Raw genomic sequence first — 25317 nt, 5'->3', positions numbered from 1 at the left:
AAATTATACTTTAAAGCTCATTCTAGAGCACCGTGGTAAAATAAATCTTTATCTTAGCTACTTAGTACTAATGAAAAACAATATGATCGGTACTTTTCCTATAGCAATTCACTTAAAGAGAAATGTTGTACAATTACAGAGAATGGTTAACCATGCTTCTTGATCAACCTGATAATTAATAGGAATAGAGAAAAAGCCCTGTATTTCTGAGTGCTGATCAGGCAGCAAAGGCACTCCAAACATCTGAAGAAAAAACAGTTTGTTAATTGCTGTCTAGACAGTTTATTGCTGCAATAAGATCAAAACACAGAATACTGAGGTTTGTGGTATGAATCATGCAGACTAAACAATTGTTTTATTGCATTTACAGAGCACTTGATTTATAACGCAGTCAGCTTGGTAATAAAATTCCTCCATTGTATATCCTGAATAATTTCACCTCTTTTCACATCTCTCTGTTTTAATTCTATATCAAGATGTTTTAAAAATGTCCGGATGGAGGGGGCATTACTGTCATGTATATATAAAGTTACTTATCTCGGCTTTCTGTTATATCATCGTGGAGCATACAACATTCAGCTGAGCCTTGATCAGCTGATGGTATTGTGGATACACTGAAGAACAGATTTATTGGGCTGCAGTCTACAGTGAGTGCACTAGAGGGAAAGTAAGACTGTCCCATTGCAAGAGGTTTCGTCCCACTTCACATTCAGCCAAAAGGAATCAATCAGGCAAGTGACTTTTTTTTTAACTTTATTACTCTACAAAACTTTTTTTACTGAGAAGAAAGATTCATCTGTCTGCTTCTGTGGGTATCTCTGAGGTTGAAGGGGAGTTTTTCTGGGAACCAAGAAACTTTTGGTATGATGGAAATTCCTCTTGGCTTTATTGAGCGCTGAGCTGGGCTAAGGGAATAGTTGCATGAAATCTGAGTCTGTGCAAAGTGCCAAATTTCCCTGGGAGCATGAAGTGATATTGCCTCTGTCTTTGTACAAGACAAATTAGTATTTTCTTCATTTCCTGGTTTTGACGAATTGTCATCATCCCAATATCCAGGAAGAGCAAAGAAATAATAGATCAGCTTGTAGTTCTGGAGTAAAATCAAACCAGAGACTTAAATATTGAGAATCCTAATTTCACAAATTACAGACTGCAATGCTGGTCCCGTTGAGTACAGTGGAAATGTTGCCATTGACTTCACTGGGTCACCATTGCACCTACAAATTTAGTGAACTGTTTCTTGATAACTCTGACAGTGCTGGGGTAAAGCAGGATGATATTTCTCACTTTATAAATGCCTGTTTACATAAGATTTTGAAGTAAAAGCTGCTTGGGTAGGTTTAGATAAGTATCTTTGACTCAATATTGGGGAAAAAAAATCCTTCTGCAAAGTAATCCCCTGATTAAGAAGATCTGTGCTGTCTCATTGTAATAACTTGAATACCATCACTGTGGGTGTATTTCAAGTTAAGCTCTTTAAAAGGGCAGGCCTACCAGGCCTGACTGGTAAAATATGTCTGAAGTGGAGGTATCTTTGCATATAACCACACTGGGCTTCACCAGTGAAAGTTGATATTCCTGATGGTCAAATGAAATTACTTCTAAAATAGCACTAGGTCTGTATGAAGGCACTTCCACCCACAAAGCTGCTGTATGGACACTTCATTGTCTGCTGGTACAACTGCACTCCAGAGAAATGACACAAAATAGTCCAGTACAAATTTTAACTCCTGCTGCCCATCTTCATGGCATGTGGAAATCAGTCCTGGTTCTCTAAAATCTCCCAGTATTACATTGCCTGTCTGCCTTGTAATTCCTCTTGCAGCTCTGCAGGAAGACCAGAGTGGCTCCGTTTCAAGCTGCATCCGGACCTCCAGGTTCCACCGCGGGCAGAACTCACCTTCCTGAATGTCCTTAGCACACAAAGAGCTGAATTTGCAGGGAAGAGATGGTCCCTGAGAAGTGCAGAGGCAGGAGTGCGTTGCAGAGGAAGAACACTGAAGGAAGGACCTGACGTGAGTAAAGGTAGGACTCTGGGTACCAACCCAGACAGTGTCTGTCTTGTGACTGATCCTACAGGCTTTACGTTTCTGGAAAGCAGGATTCTCCAGAGCACACTCAGGTGAGGATCCTGTTGAAGGCTAGGGCTTCAGCGGATGCACTTTCAAAAGAGATCCACAGGTTCTTGGAGACCCAGACAAACTTAGACACACAACCCAGTGAAGAAGGGAAAGACATTCAGGTAGATACTATGTTCCCTGGAATACCACCTCCAGAGACCTCTATTCTTTCTTCTCTAAATGACAGAGAAACAAAGGCAAGCAGAAAATTAGAAAGTGCCTTTTTAAATTAAAAAAAAAAAAAAGTAGTGGTAGTCTTAGACAAAAGCAAGACAGGCAAATGGGCTTCTAGCAGCATAAATCAATGCCTTGTGAACAGAGATGCTGCCAAGAAAACCTCAGATGTAAACAGAATTCAGTAATCTTGCAAGCAATCCAGGAACTGATCATTTAGACCTAGAGATTTTCATGAATAAAATTGTAAAGTAAATCTATAACATTGATGTCAATAATGCAGAACTGTAGTTTTCCAGTTTTGAAAGTCCAGATAAATTATCTTGTTACTTTATAACAAAAGAGAGAATCTGCTGCTGCATGAGAGGATTTGGCACTAAATTAGGTGGTGGAAATAGCAGCAAAAGATCTTTTCAGAGTCCAACTTCTACGCAGGTGTTTCTTAAAGCTGAGTAAATATTTCTAGAAAGGGTGCCTTGGTTTTTTGTGTTAGGACGCTGGCTCACACTGCTCAAGCTACCGGAGCTCTTCGATACCAATTCAGGCAGTTTTCTCCTCTGGATCTCCAATGCTTCATGTGTAACATGATGTCAGTCACCAGCACATTAAGCAAAATTTGGGGTGCCATTCCTGCATGTGTTGCCCGAGATGCTCTAGAGTCCATCCTCTACTGCAGAGGACCTACCAGGCAGCCCTTGCCACCCCATTACGAATGGCCAAAATGCACTGACAAGAGTCAAGGTATTATGAAAAACTTTAAGAGAAAATTAGGGGAATTTGTTTTGCCCATTTTTCAGCCTAATTTTGGCTTACTGGTCCCTGATGGCCTTGAGTGTGTTATTTTAGAGAACAACTTCCCCCACCTGCTCGGAGTGTGAACCCAGGCAGGAGGGCAGCACAGATGATGTGTCCTCTGGTCCAAAACTGTCCTCAGGACAAAAGAGCAGAGGAATTTATGGTGGGGAAAGGCAAAGTGAGAGAAGGGTTATGTCTAGGGAAAGGCACCAAAATGTTGTAGGTACTGTGAGCAACAAATGTAGGTGCTGAAAGGCGTTATGGACTAAAGATCCAGGGAATTATAGTGTGTGACAGCCGGTGCTCCTCTGGCAAAGCACCTTCTTTCCCATCAGTGCAACACAAGCTGTTACAAGCACACATACTCGGGGGCAATCAGCCCTTCGTGCTTTCCTTTACATGGCTTTAAATGCTGTTAGAAGTATTTCTGTCATTTATTGCTACTCAATAAAGTTTTATCTTGTGAAAGTCATGATTTATTTACTCCATCTTGCAGAACAGACATGTGTGCTCTCCTACATCAGCCCCCTTTACCAGTTTCATAAAATGTGTTAACAATTCATTTAAAATTCATATACAAGCCAAGTACAGTTCCTTCACAAAGCTGCACCGAGTAATATAAAGCAGCACGCGCCCTGACATATGGCACACTGACAGTGTATGCTCTTAACGTCTCCCTCAGCTCTAAGTACTTCAGTGTGCTTTTGTAATTGCTCTTGCGTCCAGCCGGTCAAACAGCATCTTTCTGTTTTCCAGTTATCATAGAGCTTTTGCTAATTTTCCTTCTCAGCTACCAGGAAAACACAGATTGAGAGAATAGTTGGTTTACAGACAGACTGGTCAAGAGTTTATCTCCAGCCTTTCAGTTTATCAACCGCCTGTTTAACAGGGGGCTTTCACCTGCTCACACAAGATGCAGCTTTTTGCTGGTCTGTGTGTGAGTTACACAAGCAAAAAGGTAAGGTGAGAATCAAAATGATTCTATCCCAGTGTGCCCCTCTGGGAAAATCATCTTTGCCTGTAGCTCTTCCAACAGTCCTTCTTCCGAAAGGTGCGATCACCCTGTGGCTTCAGTGACCTTTTACTAATGGCTGTGAAATATCTCTGCTTATTCCCTTTGCCTGGTATATTTGGTTTTACTGCAGCATACCTGCTCAGAGCTCTGATACTTTCATTTGCCAACGCCGAAGGACCCTGGCTCTGAACCTGACCCAGGAACATCTCACCTCCAGGCTCCTCGCAGCAAGATGCTCCACTTTCAACCTTGGCCAGGCAAAGAAGACTTATGGGGACACAACCTCAGACTTCATTATCCTCCGGTATCTCACAATATTTGCATAATTCCCAACGCAACGAGACATGAGGGATCTGTGAGATCTCTGCAGCGTGCTTTTTCCCTTCTATTGCTATTTTAACAGAGCCATGCACTGGGACAGACAGCTTGATGTTTGTGAATTCCAGAGGGAAATCGAGGGGCAATTTTGAGCTGACCTAAACAGTAACGATAATTTTGGGGTGTGGACAGGACCCAAGCGTGTGCTTCAGGCCCTAACTGTCCTTCAGAAGAGCACCCGGCTGGGCGGCTCTGCTCTGTGTGAAGTTAGGAGGAGTCCTTGCTGCATTCCTCACAATGTTGCTACACACATTTGTGCAATATTTGGCTTATTTGTGCAACATAATTAATGAAACATGTCTCATTGGCACCAGCATCCCTAGGGACCCTAAAGCAAATGGGAGCCTTTGAAGCCTTAAAGGGTCTTAAAAGCAGAAAATATTTACCACAAGTTTATTAAACCAAGCTTTACTGGTAATAAATTAGCAGCCTGTAGACATGCCCTTTTCTTGAGAAACTGACATTAATCTTTTAGAAAAATACAGCAACGATTTGCAATGTTCATAGCACCTTTCAATCTTTCCATTCAGAAGCTGCCGATGCACTTTGCTACCAAAACCTCTAAGCTTGGTAAGGTGTCCCTTCCCAGGGCAGGTCCCCTGCAGAAAACAGCAATGAGTCAAGGGAGTCCTGTCCATACGCAATTCTCAGAAAGTCCACGAAAGACATCAAGCCTTATATAGCGCTTACAGGTGCATGTGAGCAAACCCCCCCCCCCATAACACCATCATGTTATTCCTTTTCCCGTAGCCACTGATCCATGACGCTGGAAGTATTTTAAAGACATTGACCCAGAGTCTCGGTAATTCAGCTGAGGGTGGCCAATATGTCTGTTCTGTCCCTACATCTGCAGTTTAGGTTATGTGATCTTACTGTGCCGTTTCAAAACCACAAAACGCTGCGGGAGCAGGGGGGGCTACGGATTTGCACATCCCTTACACTGCACCATTGTATGGTAAATTATATTGGAGCCTCTCCTGAGCTCATTAACAAAAGCCCATTGTTTGAGGGTGTTATATATCCCACGTGCTCTTCCCAGGAGTTATACTTGTATCATGAAATTGTTGGCGAGTTCACATGAGAACTGTTTTCTAGTATTTCTCTTTGGATTTTTAATGACATTTGTGCAGGTGCACAGCTTAAAAAAGGGCTTTTTTCTCAGTCTACGGAGCTGTTCCAAAATTCAGCTGGAGCAACAGCCATTCCCAGCAATGCCTGATTTTGAACAACGATCTCAAAATTTTGTGTCACTTCGCCTAGTATTACTCAGTTTTATTCACTAAGGGTGTGATTGAGTATCTTTCCCTTAAATAGGCCATATGAGTGGGGGCCAGCTTGTACAGTTCAGTGAGAGCTAAATCAAGTCCAAGGCAATTGCACTTGAGGATGTGTACAGATATTAAGAAGTTCATCTTCTCAGTGTAAATGCTGTCTTAAGTTAATAAACAATTAAGTTTTATTGCAGGATCAAGCGTTATGTGCCAGGCAGTATATCCCTCACTGTGTTTGACATAACCTGATAACTACCTAAAAGGTCTAAAACCTGTGGACTGGCATCTGTGACCATGGCTTCATAGCAGAAAGGGCTTGGTGACAGAAAAGCCTTAGAGCGTTCTTGCCCCATTGCACCTTTCCCAGTTGCTATCCCTAGCTGGCTCTCCATCCTTTGATTTTTTCGTGTGTGTGTTTTTAAGCTGGATCAGTTCCCCGAGCTGGATGACAGACTGATTTCACAACTAGATGGGCCAGCACGAGAAGGACTGTGGTGCATGGAAGAAGCAACGTGGAGGGAGTCCTGGATTGTTGGAAACCACGATTGCCTCAAAACTCGCCGTAACGTGAATCCGCAGATAAGGTTAGTCATAGCCTGCAACGTGCAGCTGATGACTGACCCCATGGGAGAATAGCTTCCCAGCAGCATTGTGCAAGGGGCTGATACTCTGTCTTCCTAAATCCTAGAGGGCTGAAGCTTATTTGTACAACAAACAAGGCCCGGTTGGAGTTTGCTGTGCAGAATTGTGCCTCTCTAATATAATTCAGCTGTGTATGTATTTCATTGCAAAGAAAATACAGCTATGGCTTCTACTAGGTTCCTGCATCACTGGCCATTACATTAGTGCTAAATGTTTGTTTGATTTATACCTGTTCAAAGAAGGGCATTGGGCAGGATTCTGAATAAATGCAAATTAGAGGTGAATCATCTAAGATATTTGGAGTTACAGGCACAAGCGGGATCTGAGTCAGGCCACTTGTCCTAGTTTCTGTCACACAAACACTAACCCTTATAAATCATTAATTTCCAGACTGTTTATTATCCGGGGGAAGTAACAAAACAGTAGTATCACATAACACATCCTAAGAATGCCTTGTTCATTTTAAGAGCAAATAAAACTAAATAGCACCAAGTTGTTAGTGATGCAGTCTACGAGACCAAGCAGAAACACAAAAAGGGGGCATTAATCAGGCTGAGGCCACAAAATAAACAGGGGAATGGGTAAAAAAAGAAAAAGAAAAAGGAAAAAAAAAAAGGTTGGACAAGAGTGACTTCACATAGACTATCTTCACACAGATATTCTTTGTTTACTGTCACATGGAAATTTCCTCTGCTCATTACATGGTGGGGCTTTCACCGGGGACGCCGCAGCAGTGCTATTAGAGCACGAATGGGTTCCACAGCTGCTGCTGCTGTTACCCTTATCCGCCTTTCTCACAGGAATAATTTACCACCTATCCACAGGCAGAGAAGAGAGCAGAGCCACCGTTTCAAAAAAATAATCATCAAAATTAATTACTCCGTCAAGAAAGCAAACTTTTTTTGTTTTGTTAGCACGGCCCCTCCTCTAATGTGTTTGTCATATGTCACCCAGGAGCCGCTTGTGATGAGGTAACGACATGAATTCCCATCTGAAGATGAGGCAGAGAAAGAGCGAGGGTGATGTTTATCTTTGCTATAAGTTCGCCGAAGTGCACCTTTCCGCACAGCACCAGCTCCAGGGGCGCAGAGAGGATCCTGCCGTGGGGAGAGGACGCTACAACCCACAGACGCTGCCAAGGCACGGAGATTCAATCACGTACCTTGCTCCAAAATACCACGACAGAGTTGCAAGCAGGAAGATGAGAGCTAGCTAAAATAGGTGGAAATTCTAATTTATTTTGTAGCCTTTCAATGGATAGTGCTGACAGCTGAGAAATGCACAGTTATTTATTCCTTGCAGGTTTGCTAATACAGCTATGCCAGAGACTGGACTGCTTTGGTAGTGTTGAACCTCACCAGCACAAAAAGTATTGGCTTTTTGTCAATTTAGCTTAAATGACTTCCCACTTTCACTAGTAAAAAGACCTTTTCTGGCCAATATACCAGAGTTTATATTGAGCTGGTTTTTTCGTTGGCCTTATTTGTCAGTAAAGTATTGTACCTCTAAAAGAGATGTTAACAAAACTGTAATCCAAGCCTCACACATTATTTTGGTCCATATGTTATTTATTTTAATCTCTTAAGGTTCCAAAATACTATATATTTACAGTTGCCCTTTAAAGTTATTGTTAGTTACAAAATATTAGAAACATAGTTTAACCTATAAAATGCATAATTAAATTAATCTTTACCATGCTTTTTTTACATCACACAGGAAACATTTTAGTCTGATGAATACCATGGATATATAATTAGTACTTTATACCATAAACTAGATTATAACTTACACTGTCCACCCTGGCTCCAAAAATCCTTGCAGATTTTAATTCAATTGCTGCACTTTATCTGGATGAAAGCATTTGAATTCTATTATTACTATTATTATTATTCTGTGTGGATTTGTGCCTTTATATAGGTTAGATGTGGTAGTAGTTTTAAAAAGAAGTTTAGTGGAAGTCTCAAATTAGGCATTTGCATCTATATTTAGGCATCTACCAGATCTTAAATGCTGAACATCTGATTTTTCTAGCTGAGGTTTGCCTAAGTTAGGGTTTAATGGGAATCAAGACTGGACAATAAAAGCAAAGGGAAACTAATTTTGAGGTATTTCTGAATTTCAATGGAAATTGGGCACTTGACCTGCTCAGACTCTTTTGAAAGCCCTCTTACGTGCCTATCTGTACCTTTCAACACCTAAATACCTTTCAAAATCGGGCAGGACACTTTGGATAAATGTTTAACAGTAAACCCAATAAAATCTCCTTGTTCTCTTTGATTTGTTGCTTCCACCGCCTGAGAAACTTTTAGATATTTTTGGCACCAAGACACCCCTTGAGGTAGATCTGCCCTTTTCAATTTTCACTGAAGATAAGTTAGATGTGGTTGTAATTTAAAGACATTTTAAAAACGGGATCCTGAAATTAGCCATGTGCTTCTATATTTAGGCATCTCCCAGATTGAAACGCCCCGTGCCTGGTCGGGGGGATTGATCTTCTGCGGTTCCTCGCTCCAGCCGAGGGCTCGGCCGGGCGCGCAGCCTCCGCAGGGGCTGCCGCAGGACGCAGAGGCAGGCCATTTATTCTCCTATTACAGAGCCATTCCTGTGTTTATACCATCTTGTTTAGCTTAGTCCTAATGCACATCCTAAGACGTACCTCTAATACACATCCTAAGACATGTTTATGAAAATTCTTTATAAGCAAAATATTTTACTTCCATTGAGTAAGTTCAGATACAGAACAGCCTCAGCGCTACGGGCTGGTTCAACTGCACTCTTGCTCTCTCCCTGTGCATCTTTTACTTAAAAACTCAGCCTTCAGCCCACCCACATTACCGTGGCAAGACCCAATAATTGTAACATATGGATTCTCGGCCAATCTTGTGCTGTTCTTGCTAACATGTTTGCAAGTGGTAATTATTCTTCAGAAGATTAAATACTGCGTAGAGCTGCAGAAGGTAAATTGTTAGCTGGAGAATGAGCAGCTAGGGTTTGGACTCATTTGGGGGGTTTAATTCTTTAAATGCTTCTTCAGAGCAGATACTGTATCCCTTTATGAAGCACATATTCCCAAGGTGTGATCCTCCACTGTCTGCTAATTGGGAAATCCGTTACATCAAAAGGGCTCAAATCAATGCCATCATTGAACTGTCTAAGCATCAAAACCATGCCTTGATCTTAAAAAAATCTTGAACATTTACAGAGCCCACTGACTCCATTTGTGGGTGCTCAGCACTTCTGAAAATCAGGCAAGAAGCTTTTAAAGATTAAACAATAGCCCGACTCCAGCAGGAAGTAAAATCATTTAAAATTTGAAAAGAGAGACATAAAAAGGGGACATGACATTCAAGAGATATTTTATTATATTAGACAGCAAATTCATAGGAAATGCTTTTTCAGTGAAGTGATTTATTGCACTGTGGGACTCATGGCCACTGAGACAAGGATTTTAAAAGTTTCGCGCACAGACTGGATGACAGAACTATCTTTGTTTAACTGTTATTGCTAATGGCATTTCTGCAAGGGTTGTTTAACCTCGGGCTTCAGGGTCTAATCTATACTCTGATTTTCAGGTCAAGATGAAACCTAATGTGGTGGCTGATTATCTTGCATGGTCTTTTACACCATCTTCCCCGAGCATCAGATGATGTCCAGTATCAAAAGTGGTTATTGAATGAGATAGGCACCTTCCCCTCCCCCAGTTTAGTCCCACGTAGTCATTTCTGTTGTCCTAAAATCAAGTTTTGCTGTTCAGACACTGCAGGAAAGGTACCGTGCAAATGCCCTGCAGAGAGATTCTGTCTCTAGAAGATAGAGATGATGAGCACAGCAATAACCACCTACTCAGATAGAAGTTTTCTTCCCTGGATGCTGTGATTTGTCCCCAGAGTCTTACTCCACATGGACCCAGTCCCACATGCCCTAATCTCAGATTCATCAGGATTCAGGTGGGTAGCACATGCCATACCGCTGAACTCAGCCTTCTCCTACATTACTTATATTTATTCTTTCCTGAAAAAAAAAGCCCATGTAAAAATATTTTACATGCGTTTTAAACTCATAAATATAATGAATCAAAGGCAATTTGGCAAATCTGTTTTATGGCTAGAGGCCCACCGTGGATCTGCCCGCTTAGTTAAACTCAATCTTGCTCAGGCATCTTTCTACTTCGGAAGAATCTGTCACTTGGAGCTAATCGATCATGGTGACATCCCATCCTTCCCCAGCAGTAGAATGCGTGTTTCTTTTTATTTGCCCATTCCTTCAATTCTTGCCATCTATCTCCCTCAAGATTTCTTTCCTTATTTTTAATACTTCTTCCAAGTTGTATCTCCACAATCTATTTACCTGCTGTGATCATCAGACTAAAACCAGAAAGAGACTGAAGTTCATACTCCCAGCAGGCTGAAATCTGATTTCCCTTGTCTGTTTTACTCACGTATCATTGATAGTATCAGGAAACTGAATATCCACTGGGTTTAGATGCATAAATTTCACATAAGAGTGAGATAAACACAGCATTATGCCTCATAAGAATTCAGAGGAAAAAACCAAAACCAGATATTAGCTTCAATTACCCCAAAAGCTCCAAAATTATCTTAAAGTTATGTGAGATTTTTATATATATATAAAAATAGATATATATATACACACACACACACACAGAGAATATATATAAATACTGGAGATATATATATACTGGAAATATATATATACATATATATATACACTGGAGAGAGAGACATATACTGGAAGTGTTCTGTTTACTTTCTGGGGGTTTGTGACCTTAGGATGAACCCCACAGAGACCCCACATTTTCAAGCTTTTCGTTATTATCACATATTTTAAGATTACAGATCTGCCGAAGAAAGGCTTCTCTTACAACCATTTGTTTCTCTAGGAACTCCAGTTCTAAATGAAACATCAAATATCGTGGGAGTTAGTAACCCAAAACCAAAGAGTTTGTATCAAGAAACTGCTTGATATGAACATTGAGTGCTCTGAATAGTAGTCATTCATTTTCAGAAGTGCCATCAGCTGGCCATGTAATAGTAGGTTCCCAAAATTATGGAAGTTTGCATAAATATCTCCTCAAACAGGCACTAGTAAATTAAAACTTTTTTCCTCTTTTTTTGCACATGCATGGATGGAACTTCCATCATATTTCACAGATAACACATAACTCCGTGTAAAGCTGGATTAAATAAAATCAGTTTCTCTTGAATAAATGTTGCAAGTAGGGGGTAAGGTAGAAGAGAAGCTGGTGGGCCACCAGGGTTATGGGGCCAGAGCCTCAGCTGTTACCCATTAGGCTGCTGCTGTCAGAGCCCACCTACAGCCGCCCCATCGCACCAGAGCTCCTGGCTGTGCCCGACGAACCAGCCAGAGGTTTGGAGGATGCATGTGAGAGAAGATGCTGTTCTCCGGCTATGGAATAACAGCACAAAGGAAGAGCTGGGCATCTCACTCCTTAGGATTTATGAAGGCTAAACAGGTGAATTTATGGATTACTTTGTCCTTCCCCTCCTGTATTAGAGTAGTATGCTTTGGCTAGACCGAGTGCTAGTGAACTAGTAAATCAGCACCTTCAGGATTTTTCACTGGTGCAAATCCACTGCAGAGCCATGGCAGAAATTGGAGGGGAGGCTGCAACACCCCCCTGGGACAAGCAAACTTGGTGTTTGTGCTGTGATGTGATCAAGCCTTTCCTTACTTCATGAAATTTCAAGCCTTCTTTTTATCTACATGAAGCCTTATTTTGGAGTCACTACTCCTGATTAGCTCTCTGTAGAAACCTAAATATTTGAAAAGCTGCTTAACCTTGAGGAACACCCCCAGTGATTCGCTGCAAAGGGGGAGGGCAGGGTATTTTTAAAAGAAAAAAGTTATGCCCATACTATATAATTGCAGGACTTGAGGTAAATCCACTGTAGCCCCAGAAACTCTATCCTGGGTTACTCATTCGGAGTATTTCTTCTGAGAGGTTGTTTGTTTGTGTATGGCTGCCCCAGGCTATTGCAGCAAAATTCCTTGTGCTGAAGCAACTCCATTCATACAGGCAGGGCCTGAAATAACGTGCAGCGAGGCAATACACAGCTCCTCGGTATTAGCCAGTCGCTGCAGATGTAAACCCTAGCTAATCTGGATTCAGTTCTCTTTACATACCACCCTGTTAATGCAATTAAAAATATAGAGAAACAAAGCTGGAGGGAGGAACTCCCATCGTTTATATTTACACTGTGCATCCAACAGATCTTCCCCTTCTCTGGAAGAATTACAGAACACATTAATTGAGCTTCAGGGTGGCTGATAATTACATAATCGCAGACTAATTTCCCCTTTTCCTAGAGGTGAAGTTACATCGGTGGCAAAAAACCCTGCACAGCCTTCTCAAAAGGAGAAATGCTCCAGTATACACGAGACCTGATCCTGCCCTGTCCAGGACTATGTTGGCAAGAACCTAATGTAAGGCAGAGACCGGCCGGGGTGGTGCACGTATTGTGGATGGCAGGAGGCTGCAGCCCACGGCTGGCGTGGTCCAGCCCCACGCACCTCGCCTCCTCTGTGGATGGACCCACAAGCATTTTTTGTGGCTGTGGGCTGAGGAAATGATCCAGCTGAGCTAGCAACTTTGTGTTTTTTTTTTTTACTGGGTTATTTTTCAGCCAGTGCAGCATAAAAAGAACAAAAGAGAGGTGGGAGCACAGGCCGGTTTAGCCACGATGCTGTTTAGTGCTGATACTCAAATGTCACCGAACTGAACTGGGAGGCTTTGGCTCTGTGAACATGAAAACTTGCTCTCACTATCCTCCCTCTTTCCATCCCTGGCTGGAAACAGGGGTGGCAGCAACCAGGTATTCTGGCTCATCCCAAACTGTAACTTCACCCTGAGAGAAAACACCAGCTCCGCTGATTGTAAGCGACTTGGGCTTTGTCATTTTCTGTGTTTAAACAGCCCTGAGCACACTGCCCAAAATAAATAGTGGGGCCGGGGCTGGGGAATGAGGGCGATGGACTGCTCCCTGATTATTGTAGGTGGTGATACCACTTCTGAGAGCAGCATTAGCATCCAAAATTCAAGCCTTGGTTTCACCATTACTCACACTGAGCTCGGGCAACCTCTCTCTTATAAAGTCTGTCTGGGAGAACCAGCGTTCGGTATTTTTTATGGGGTGGGTGAGGATGTGCCACCTTGGCACTGAGTTCTTCTTTCGTTATGTCATACAGAGGTAACACCCTGCACCTTGATGACACATGATGGGGTCTTCCAACCCTCAAGCAATACATTTATACCTTCTTTGACATGGCTGTAGTGATGATAAATACAGATGTGTTTCTTAAGATTACTTCAGGTGGTCTCTGAAGGCACAAGTTCTTCCTAATCTTCTGCTTTTCCCAAAATAACAAAAAAGATCTCAGCCATCTTTAAACCTATTGGGAGGCCTATAGCTTCAGACTCAAATTGCAACTTGAAAAGGTTTGTAGGAAAGAAGTCTGCAAATGTATTTAGTGTATGAAAAATGATTTTCTAAAAAACATACAAGATGTTCTCTTTCACCTAATTCTCTGTATTGATTTCTGTGGCATCATCTTCTTCCTTCTCCTTTTAATGCATTTCTATTTCTTCTGAACACACAAAACCCTCTTTCTTTTACAAAACAGAAAAAAGAAGCTTTCCTTCCCAATCAGTAATTTTGTTTTCTTCTGTAATTGTAAAAAGAAACTCCTGAAAAATCAATATATTGTTGCCAAGTCATACACAATCGGGACTGGAGTAAGCTTAGTAAATAAAGGAAATTGCAATCTTTTCCTCTCTTTGGTCACCCTTTAGTACATGCAAGGTGACTGCCAATGTGTCTCCCCTCCTCCCTGAAAATTTAAAAGTTAATCTCAGAGATGAAAAGAAAAGTTTGAAAAGAATTGTTCTTGGAGTCAAAATTCCTGATGTCCTAAATTACAGCAACCCCCACGCCGAAGTGATTGGCTCCTTCAAGTAATCTGACCCGTCTCAATTAACTAGCACAGAGATAAAGATTGCTCATGCTAAAGTTGTCACATAACACCAGGCTTAGAAATTGGAAAATCTCAAATAAAAGAAAGATACCTGTTCGGTTATATCAATAGTTTCAACATATATCAATATTTGGATACGATTTACTCTCTTGATGTGCAAAATTGAGTGAATTTATGTACCTGAACCTAACAAGAAGGGCTTCTTGTCAAATAACCGCTTTAATTAAAATGTATAAGACATCATTTACTAGCTGAAGCTTTGAGAGAGCTAGGATCTGTGTTGCTCTTTTCAAGGCACAACTGTCATCTGCAAAATATACACATGGAGTTTGGAAGCTCAGATGTGAGCTGCTTACAAATCCAAGGGGGGCAGAAGATGTTTTGCCGACTTGATTTGCACCTGCAGTTAAACAGACGTGCAGGCTAGGCTAATTTACACTGAAACTTAATTGCAAGCATAAATCTTGTGTATACAAATGACATATAAATAAAACCTCGCCTAGATATCCATGATCTGTTACACAAAGGAGCCAAGAGCCCCATATCTCCTTTTTTTCATGGTTACAGGTCTCACTTTGGGATACGGAATTACTTTAATGCATTTGTCTTCTTCCCTGAAAATACCTAACTGTGGGATGTCAAAAAAATAAATCAGGATCCAATTTGTCCTGGAGTACTTTTAAACAGAGATGCTGTTAACAATTAATCAGCAAAAAGAGTGTGGGGAAACACAAGCATGTGGGTTACAATTTATTAACTGTAATTCCCGCTTGTTTGAGTGTCCTGCAAAGGTGCTTTGTTGCTCTTGAGTTTTTGTGGAGGGAGCCAGGATTGAGTGTTATAGGAATGGGTCAAGGGATTATAGATTTCCTGAGGCCATTTTTATCTTCTAAACGATATTTCATGTGCAGAAGGCACTTTGAGACTCACGGGTGTGCAGTGTACAACTGGACCAGCGTTCTTTATGTGAGTGGAAAGGTTTTGATGAAGCCCAAGGGAGAAGGTTAAAAAAAAAGGGAACATCCAAAAAGGAACAAAAAGCAACCCAAGTTGGGTGTTTCCCCTGAAAATACCTCTCACGTAACAACTTATTTCCATATAAACTTGAATGTTTGGGGGCTTTTGAGGAGCCTGGATAAGGAGATCCGATGAGGCTAAGACATAGAAGGCTCAAGAGACCTGAAGTCATTTCATGCCTGGACCAGAATGGAGCACCCTCTCAATAATGTTGGTATTTTTATGGACGTTTATGCTGAAATAGGACTAGATATTTTGAAGGTTGAATTTTAATTTCATTTTGTCACATGGCTGGTCAGTTAAGAGGCTGCTATTTTTTTTTTTCTCTTCCGCAAGATGTATTCTCTAGGTTTTTCCTACTTGAGTTATGAGCCTGCTGTTATTCTGATAAGCCTGTTTATGGTGTGACCTACTTAACCAGGGCTCTGGTGGCTGGAGGCTCACGGTAGTGCAAAGACTAAAGGCCACAAACAGGAAAAGATATCATATGAAAAAAAAGTTTTCAGGCTTTTGTCCTTTACATGCTGCAAGGTGTCAAGCACTGAACCAGCGCCGAGACCATTGTTCAACCAACTGCTCTTTTCAAATGGAAATGTCTGCAAAAGCCATGTCAGCAAAAGGAATTCTTTGCTTAAACTGTGGCTCCTAGCTTATATCCTACAATAAAACCTGAGGCCTATTTGTCCATACTTAGGACTTGTTACTAGGTTTTAAAGCTCCTTTCAGGCACAGTTTTAGCCTAATCTGGCTATACCACTAGCACGGGCAAGATTATGAAGCTGCAAGGTTATGTTGCCTGTGACTTCCGAATGTATGTCAAAAGTCTGGTTTATAGTTTCCACCAGTGTAATTGTCTTTTAAAAAATCTTTCTACAGAAGGCACTGGAGCAACACAGGACTAGCTACATCCACACAGGAAACAGGATCAAGGATTTCCAAAGGTCTGTTGATTTTTCAGCTTTCATGCTCTGAAGATATATTTCCTTTGAAGTGTCTCAAATAGGGTAGTATCCAATTATATTTGTAATCCCAATCTAATTCAATCAGGGACTCCAATTATAGCTGATCTGTCTCTTAATCCAGTTAAAGTCTGTAGAGTAGACTGCACCTTCGCGAACATAACTAAATTAAAATTCAAGCTGTTGAACACTTGTAACCAGGGCTAACCAAGTTACAGCCAGAACTAGCTGAAAAGTGGGAGGTTTGCCATGGAAATGGGCTGATCTTCATTTAATGGCCAAACCCTGCATCAGTTCTCCTCGCAGCTAACTCTCTGCCAAGCTTCTAATTACAAAGGCCCTTAAAAAGTACTTTTAGGCTGAGCCAAATACAGCTATTTTAGCTTCAGCTAGTGGTTTTCTTCCTCTCGAATGCTTCATCCCAGCTCCCCCAGCAGTGGGCTCAGGAGCACTAATGCAGGGCCACTTTCACAAGTACATTACCTTGCAACTCTTTGGAGCAAGTGGCCTAGCAACTGCTTGGCATCTTATCTGCTCACCGTGAGGCCATGGCACATCTGGAGCAACCAGGCAGACGCTCAGGTCTTGCACAAATCCATCCTCACCCGTGCACCTCTACGAAAACGCCCTACCTGAAGAGACCCCACGCAGTGCACATTTGAGGGACAGCAGGTAGATGACCTGACATACATGGTTATGGTCTATCACTTACTTACGCTACTACAGGGAATAATCAGACAGCATTAAGGGTCTTGTGGGTAGAAAAGCTGACAGAGTGTAAAAGACATGCCAGGGGAACTTCACAGATGGCGACAGCCCTGCTAGCCAGTCGTTCTGCATCAGTGTGACTTTAGAAAACACATCACTCTAGTTAACTAACCAATGTTAAAACCAGCAGGTCCGAAACAGCTTGATCAGCAAGTGTGGATGGGGTTACGACGAAACAACTGAGCCTCATGGGTGGGAATACTTTAGGGTTGTGGGGTTTTGTTTTGGTTGTTTGGGTTTTTTTTTTTAATTTATACCAGAATTGGCTGGCTGAAGTGACCTTGACCAACAAAACAGCAAAGATGTCCTATTGTGTTTAATCATACTCAGGGGCAGCTATTAAATTTAATTAGTTCTGTCCCAACTGCCAGTTGCTCAGTTTCAATGTATTTACCCACCAATTCCAGACCCCCTCTTTCAGTTTTAAGGGCTGTACTTAAGCTGCCTTGATGAAGACTAAAGTCTGTTTCAACCATTTGGGGAGATAATGTATGAACTAACACTCAACAATCATTTCCTTTGTTTGAAGAGAAAATTGAGTAGCAATGCTGTCTCTTGCTGAAAGTGGTATCTGACAGCAGGAACACCTTGCAGAAAATGTCCATTTACCCCAGTTTGGCCTGAACTTTCTGATCTGACTTAAGATGTGTTTAGAAAGGCACGTGCCTTCTCTTAAACATAGTAATATAAGTCCATGGCTATACAGCATCCAGACTGAATAAACACTCTGGGAATTTATAGCATTATACCTGTAGTTTGAATTTTTGGTGATGACTCTTATTGTGTAAAGAAATTCAAATGTAATTGTTCAGTTGTCCAATCTAAGTAGAAATACTGAATAATTTCAAAAGTGTAGTCTTAACTTCAGTGGGCTATTCTGCTGTGGCACTTCGGCATCTCTATGAAAAGCCAGAAAAAAATCCCTTTAATCATTCATTTAAAAGAATGGTACTGGAAATTTCATCAAAACTGGAGATATGCATTTAAATCAGAGTTTCTTGAAATAATATTACTTATGGCAAACAGAACATACTACCATCTTCCAGTCTTGGTCAAGAATTGATCTGTAGGAGAGTTGGAACAAGGAGAATGAAGTGATTACTTTCTTCCAAACTTTACTCTTAGTACAAGATCTATAAACTGTGAAGATAGGATACCACTCACAGGAAATTGTACAGATGTTCAAGAGTGATCATACTATTATATCCCTTCCATTTTCCCCCTCATTTCTGGCATAAAGAGTGGAGTGCTAAGCTTGATAATTTTAGATATTTCAGTCATCATTCTGCAACTAAGCTAACGCTTCACAAAAAAAAGTGCAATTCATAGGTGTTTGTCCTTTTTTCTTTAGGCTGTCATTTGGATAATTTTGTGTTGACTTCATTCTGTTCATGGTGTTAAGTGTTAATGTTTTGGTTTGTTTTTTCCTATTGCCTTCCAGTCATAACAGTTGAAGATAGGGGGCTTGGGGATTTTTCAGTTGTTAATTTTAGGGGTTTTTTTTAACTAAAAGCTGAGCTATCAAAGACCAGATGGCACCTCCAAAACCTGCTAATGCTCTGAATCTCCACTAACAATTAGTTGTCAGTCCTTCATTAGGTATGGCGTGAACCAAATTCACCCACAAGGAGACTAGCCAAATTTAGGACTAGGATATAACTGATAAGAGTAATTGGAAAAACTGCTGTAGAAAAAAAAAAAAAAAAGCATTAGGTCTACAATGTAAAAAAAAAATCTTATTAATCATAGTCGTAGAAGCAGAAAATGAGAGCTAATTTTATTAAGTAAAAGACCCCTGCTAAGTGGTATTTTGACATCTGAAAATAATTCAGTTTCGATCTTGGTGCTTCACTGACATGAACAAGGAAATTCATAATTCTCTCCCCGAGCTGTTGTTTCAAGCCGCCTCCGCACAGACGATCGCAGTCGGCTCGAGCCCAGTTAGCAGATTTTCTTTGCAACCACCGGGAACATAGACCTGGGAAGAGACCTTTTGGAACCAAGCTTACTCCTTTGCTAGGACAGGCAACTTGTTCCGTGTGTCTTTCATGAGCTGCTTTTTAGGATAACGTGATGGCACAATGTATCAACAACTGGATTATGGAGGAATACTACCTGCAATTCAATCACGGTTGTCTGAGATGATGAGGATACAGGGGGAGGTTGTCCCAATTTGTTGCCTATGAAATTGTATTTAGCATTGCCATTTGATTAAATATTTCACCATCACATTCGGATATGGTTTGGTATTCGGAGAAAAAAATATGCCTCATAATCAAAACCCATTAGCCTAGTTCCTAATTATGAAGGGGATTTACCAATGGCAAATGGCAGCCCGATACACCGGAGGCAGGGGCTGCCGGCACACAGAGGTTATTCTGAGACCCTTACACCACTGCTGGCCCTACATCCCCACTGTAAAAAGGGATAATAATTAGACATCTCCAAAGGCTCCATTACAGCTTAGTGCTAAAAAAGGGTTTGTGTACCTTGTCTGGAAGGAAACGATCTCACAGGATTCCTGTTACTATCTGTGATGTACCATTGGGTCACGAAATTCAGTGAAGGCAGCACCACAAATACAAGTTACACTTACCTCTGATCTTATGTTTATTCAGAAGCAAGTAAGTGTTTGAAAATGAACAAATATTGCAGAGTAGAAGGAATACTATTCATTTAACACGCAGTTAATCCATTCCTTAAAATACTTGGTTTGCATTCTTGGGCAAAGCTGGATCTCTCATTCTCCAGATTGCATCTGCCATCTAAGACGAGATATTACACGAGGACACTTTTCATGCTGTGAGAAATAGAGCTGATAATGTTTACTCTTGCGTAGATGAAACGCTTGGGCATTTTAACAAACATCCAGAGATTTGTTTGTTTACCTGCCTAGCCCACATGCCTCTCATTCCTCCTGGCTGGGGAGGCAGTTGGTGGTTCTTTCAAAAAGTTACAATTCCTACGTTATTCCTTCCCTTGCTTGGGAGAGCTAAGGTTTGAAGTTGTGTCCTGCATCCTCACTCAGATGCATCTTTGGTAAAACACATTTTCGATGTAACAGCCCATGGGACTCAGCAGTCCATTAGTTGCATTAGGAATACCATTATGAAGGTGGTATTCCTACACTGCTTGTGAAATCTTAGAATTGGCAGCATTGTCAGTCTAAGTACAAGAGACCCTGTTCACAAAAGGGAGGGTAACTATGATTTTCTACTTGTTACACCCCCATGTTGTCTTTTTCTCCTTCACCTTTACATACTGTAATGGAGGTGTGAAAATCTTACCACCTCAGAACTCCTCCTCCTCTCTTCAGCCTCATCATCAATGTCTAAATATTATTCCTAAAAGATAATAATGCAAAATAATGTAACCTCTTCACAGTAATCCCAGCTAACAGAGCTGGAGTGAAGAGTGAGCGTGGAGCAGATGACTGTGCAGACAGTCACAACCACTAAAGCAAGAGGGCTTGCTGCTATCAGAAAGTTTCAAAACAATATAAACAGCTGGTCACACTTAACAACTAGGTATTAATTAATAATAGTTCTATGATGCTGTTACGTGGACACTGTGTTTGTTTAGTGATGGGAGGAAAATATGAAGCTCTGTTAATAGCTTTGTTGCAGCTCTTCATTACTGTTTTACTTAATATTTTGGCTCTTGTATATTTAGGACTGAGTGTCCAAGGGAATTTAGTGCCTAGATCCCTTTAGGATGTTCAAAAGAATTGGCATCAAAGATTTTAGAACAGTGATTAAAAAAAAATGGAAGCAAATTCAGAAGACTTTCTAAATTTAACCTGAAGCTTATTCATGAACAGGTGTACCCCCCCACTATATTGGCCTGCAAATACATGTAAAGTAGGACCATTGCTCTAGTGAGGGTAGTATTTGTATTAACAATTCCCACACGGAAGGTACTTAAGCCATATTGTGGCTATATTAACTGCAGCTGTACTAAAAGCATCACTAGGTCGAGAAGCAAGTTGTTCCCTGAATAGTGGGCTAAGGAAGCCTGCTCCTAAAGGTTTGTGCTCCATCATTCTCCAACTCCTCAGTGTTTTCCCTGCTCAGTCCAATATTTACAACCTGTTTGGGTGGCTGGTGCCAGCACGTGTGTGCGCGGATCTGGAGCAACAGTTTGGCTGATGGGCCAGCAGTGTGTATGTGCTGTCTGTCTTGCTGGCTGCCATGTGGGTAAGGTTTGAACCATAATTCTTTCTTTCAATGAGGACATTAATTTGGATCTTTCTTCCCTATCCAGATGCTGATTGTCACACAATTTGCACGAACTCATGTCTTTGAAACTGCTCCCCTACTATCAGGTTTGACTGAAGTGGTCAGCAAGTTCAAAAAAGGAAGTTGGATGGATGGACCAAGTCAAAACGTAACCCTTATTTTCTTATAAAGCAGGAAAAATAAATCCCTTAATTACCATAGTTATAATAGTATAAAAACTGTTTAAAGAGAGTGTCTCCTGATTTTGGATTCAGTTAGAGTCTAGTCTGGAAGAGTCATAAGATCTTACCAACATGCAATTTAACATACTTATTAACCACTTCTGAATTTGAATGTCTGGGTCTCTGCATTCAGTCTTGATTAACTGGCCCAACAATGAATGTTAATTACCCTGATTTACATCACCTACAGAGCTATGGTCAACTTCATATCGGCAAACTTGAGGCTTCCTAAACATGTTCCAACAGAGTAACATTCAAGTTGTCTTGCATGTAGCAGAGATAAGCCATGAGAGACTATCTATACTGGGAGATTTATCTTGCAATGAGCTGCAGTAAGGAACAGGGGGAAGAATACAGGAGGAAAGTGAACTGATGTGCCTCAAAGTATATTAAGACTTCCCCCCCCCCCCCCAAGCTATAAAGATGTAGGTAATACATAGTGCAACTTAGGAAAAGGCGATTTTTATTTACATTTAGATTCTGAATATAGAAAAAAAAATGAACTACATTTTAAATCTGTGTGTTTTTCCCAGCAATAAACTGAGCTGCTCCGAGTAGGACAGCACAGGATTTAAGACAATGTTCTTTACCTTGGTGTGGGAGTTAGCAAGTGTGCATACGGAGATACATACATACATACATGTATACACGCATATGTACATATATATAATATATATACATCTCCCCGCAAACACACTTATCAGATTTTCCATAGTCGTAATCATTTTGCAGTGACATTCCTGAAGACAGGAATTTCCCAGGCTGGGCAGAGCTGTGGCTCCTGCCGCTGGTAACCGTTTCTTGCGGCAATGAGTTCCACGTGCTCATAACACATGGCGTTAAAAAAGCTTCCTTTTATCAGCTTCGAGAGTGGGGCTGGGCTGCTCTTGGAAGTATGCCTATCAAGAACGATGCCTCGGCTCTGTTGGTGGTAGAAGATTGTTCCTCTGGACTTTTCTTAAAAAAATAAATAAATGTCAAGCCAGAAAAGGAAGCCTGCTATTTTTCAAATCCAGAAGCTGTAATCATGCTAATCCATATGATCGTGCTAAAGCTAAGCAACATGCCTTTTGCATATGATGTAACCATTCAGCGTAGCCTATTTATAACCACCACTGGCTGGGAACACCTTCCCAGAAAAATATAATCAGGAGAGCTTTTCCTTGGTCACATTCCTCCTCTTCCTCCCTATGTTTTTCAGTCAGCTGTGCTCTTTCTCCTATTTTTGCTGCCTTCCCAGCCTTAAATACAGTAACGTCCCTTCCTTTCTTATTTTTCGTTTTAAACTAACGCTTTCCACGTTTTCTATTCTTTCAGTGTGTTGGAGCCATACTGAGTGAAATCCCAGTCCTCTGAAATCAATACCAAAACTTCCATTGATTTCATATAATATATTCTTTTAAATTCAGTACAAATGCTCCACATGAGTCGTCTATGTTAAATATGGATCTACTGTACAGGGCTGTCTGTCTCAGCTTGATGCATAAAACAGTGCGTTTAATAAATTCGCTTGTGTGGGTTGGTAGCATTATGTGTAATAAATGAAAATCTGTTGGGTATACTGAGCATATCAAGTGTAAAAGGAGAAAATTCATCAATGTAAATATCTATCTGTGGATCAATTGGTATCAATCTTGTTTAACAGTCTATTTCCTTAGGACACACTTTGGAAACAAAGAGCATTTCAAACTGCTGGTTAAACAAACAAATATATAGAAGCTCCTTGGGCAACGTGGGGGTGGAGTAATCGCCAGATGAAAATGGTCAGTGATTTTAAATACCCGTTAATCTCTTCTATTTCATATTAGTAAATACAGAGTTTCTCTTGATGTAATGTGTCCATTAAGGTGCATCAAGAGTGGGGGCTTGTAAAACCATTATTTGCTTGCAGAGGAAAGGGCAAGGAAAGTGGCCTGGAAAACAAAATTTGTCCCCTGACCTCCATGTTCAATAATTGTCCAAGGAGGAGGGTGGTACCTTCTGCTCTGCAAGATTTTTTCTAAGGTTATTATCCTTAGCTAAATAAAACCCCTTACGAGACACTATAAAAACAAAACAAAACCCCAAGAGGATATATAACTAATTAGATCATGATGCGCTGTTTACCTTGGTCTACAATGTTAAGATCTTTTCATGCCTGTCCCATGCAAACTACAGCTCCTCCCTCCTCGAGCATCACACAAAAAAAAAGAGAGAGGGAATCCTGACTAGTACCACAGACACTTGGCATGACTGTATGCACAGGCACAAACTTTAGAATAGAATAAATGTTGTACAAACCGCAGGGTTTTTGCAAGGTAAAAATGCCAGTAAAGTAACTGGTAAAATGAAACCACGGTGTTGTGCAATTTTCTGTGGCAATTGCGTGGCCTCATTAGGTACTATGGGTTCCTCCCTCCACCTTCCTGCTGTCTAGTAAGATTTGGGTTTTCCACTCTACATCACCCTTCTGAACCCCCCCTAAATCTCGAATGGATGTTTATATTCACAGCAGCTTTGCAGCCAGGGATGTATCACCTTCGGTTCCCGTGGGAAACTGAGGCACGGACCCTGGTAAATTGTTTGCTGATGAATGCGATGACAAGTGCATATTGAATCCGACTTTGGCTGAACCTCCATCTTCTGAACCCTTACCCCGTGTCCTGCTCCCCCAAATCAGCCACATCATCTCTTCGCCAAATCAAATCTCTCCGACATCTTCTAGCAAACCATTTCATCTTTCACAGATAGCCCTGGGGGCAGGGGGTGTTCCACGTGAAAACAAAAAGCGATCATGTCTCCCGCAAAGATTTTGCAATCCACATCTCCCTATATTCAAGGATCCTCACATTTTTGCTTAGGCAAGGTCCAGCTCGCTCCAGCGGGGATCGGAGGGGGTGGAGGTGACTCTGCTCTGGCACCCTCCGGGGCTTCACAGCAAAGTCAATCCGAGCCTTGGCTGAGCTGGGTCCTGCGACCCCATCTAGAGCCCCGTGGGCTCTCCCCCCCGTGTGCCACCAAACGCCGGGGGCCACCCAGCTGGGGCTCGTGGGGGAGGACTTAAACGTGGTGCGTCTTCACATGGCACCCAACAGCAGAAGAGGGGGGTAAAAATGAAAATGATTCCACTATGTGCTTACACAGTCAACGTGGTACAGGAAAACACTTTCAAAGCGCCGGTTTTTCACTTGCTGCGAGTTTTTCACGTGAACCTTTTACGTCTCTAACGTTTTTATTTGCTGTTAAAACTACTACGGGCTCAATTTCGTCGGCTTCCCAGAAAGTGAGACTTAAAAGACGTCTTTAAACAAATGAACCAACGCCAAGCATAATTACGCGCCGTCTGGATCCGCTTTTAAAGCCCCTTAACTCGCCCACGCCACCAGGAGACCCCGGGCTCGTCCCTTCGGACAATCGGTGCTTTTTCCTCTCCCACCTTATCTAACGACAAAGGGAAGAATTAGCATTGTCCCGGGCTTCTGCTTGCTTTAGGGAGGGAAAAAAAGAAAAAGAGTAAAAAAAAAAAAAAAAAGTCTTTCGAGCACGATATAAAAAGCGCAGGTGAGATAACAAAGGTATTGTCCCTCGCCAGCCTGGAAGTCGGGCTGCCGGCTTGGGTGTTTACTCCCAAAGCTGGCTCCCGGCTCCTGCCCCCCCTCCCCGCTGCCCGGGGGCGGCCCCGGCCCCCGGCGGGACTCCCCCCGCCTTTGTCGCCCGCCCGGGCGGG

General features: G+C 41.6%; 1 long non-coding RNA gene across 1 annotated transcript; it reads left to right on the top strand.

The window, feature by feature from the left end:
* The first annotated feature begins 1775 nt into the window (after positions 1-1775).
* LOC142028738 (uncharacterized) lies at positions 1776-8644 on the top strand. Its single transcript, XR_012649679.1, has 4 exons — positions 1776-2025; positions 4235-4408; positions 6177-6337; positions 7350-8644. It is a non-coding gene; the product is annotated as an uncharacterized LOC142028738 (long non-coding RNA).
* The last annotated feature ends 16673 nt before the right edge of the window (positions 8645-25317 follow it).

Source organism: Buteo buteo, chromosome 2, assembly GCF_964188355.1.
Source record: "Buteo buteo chromosome 2, bButBut1.hap1.1, whole genome shotgun sequence".
Taxonomy (NCBI): domain Eukaryota; kingdom Metazoa; phylum Chordata; class Aves; order Accipitriformes; family Accipitridae; genus Buteo; species Buteo buteo.
This window is presented reverse-complemented; position numbering and strand designations above follow the sequence as displayed.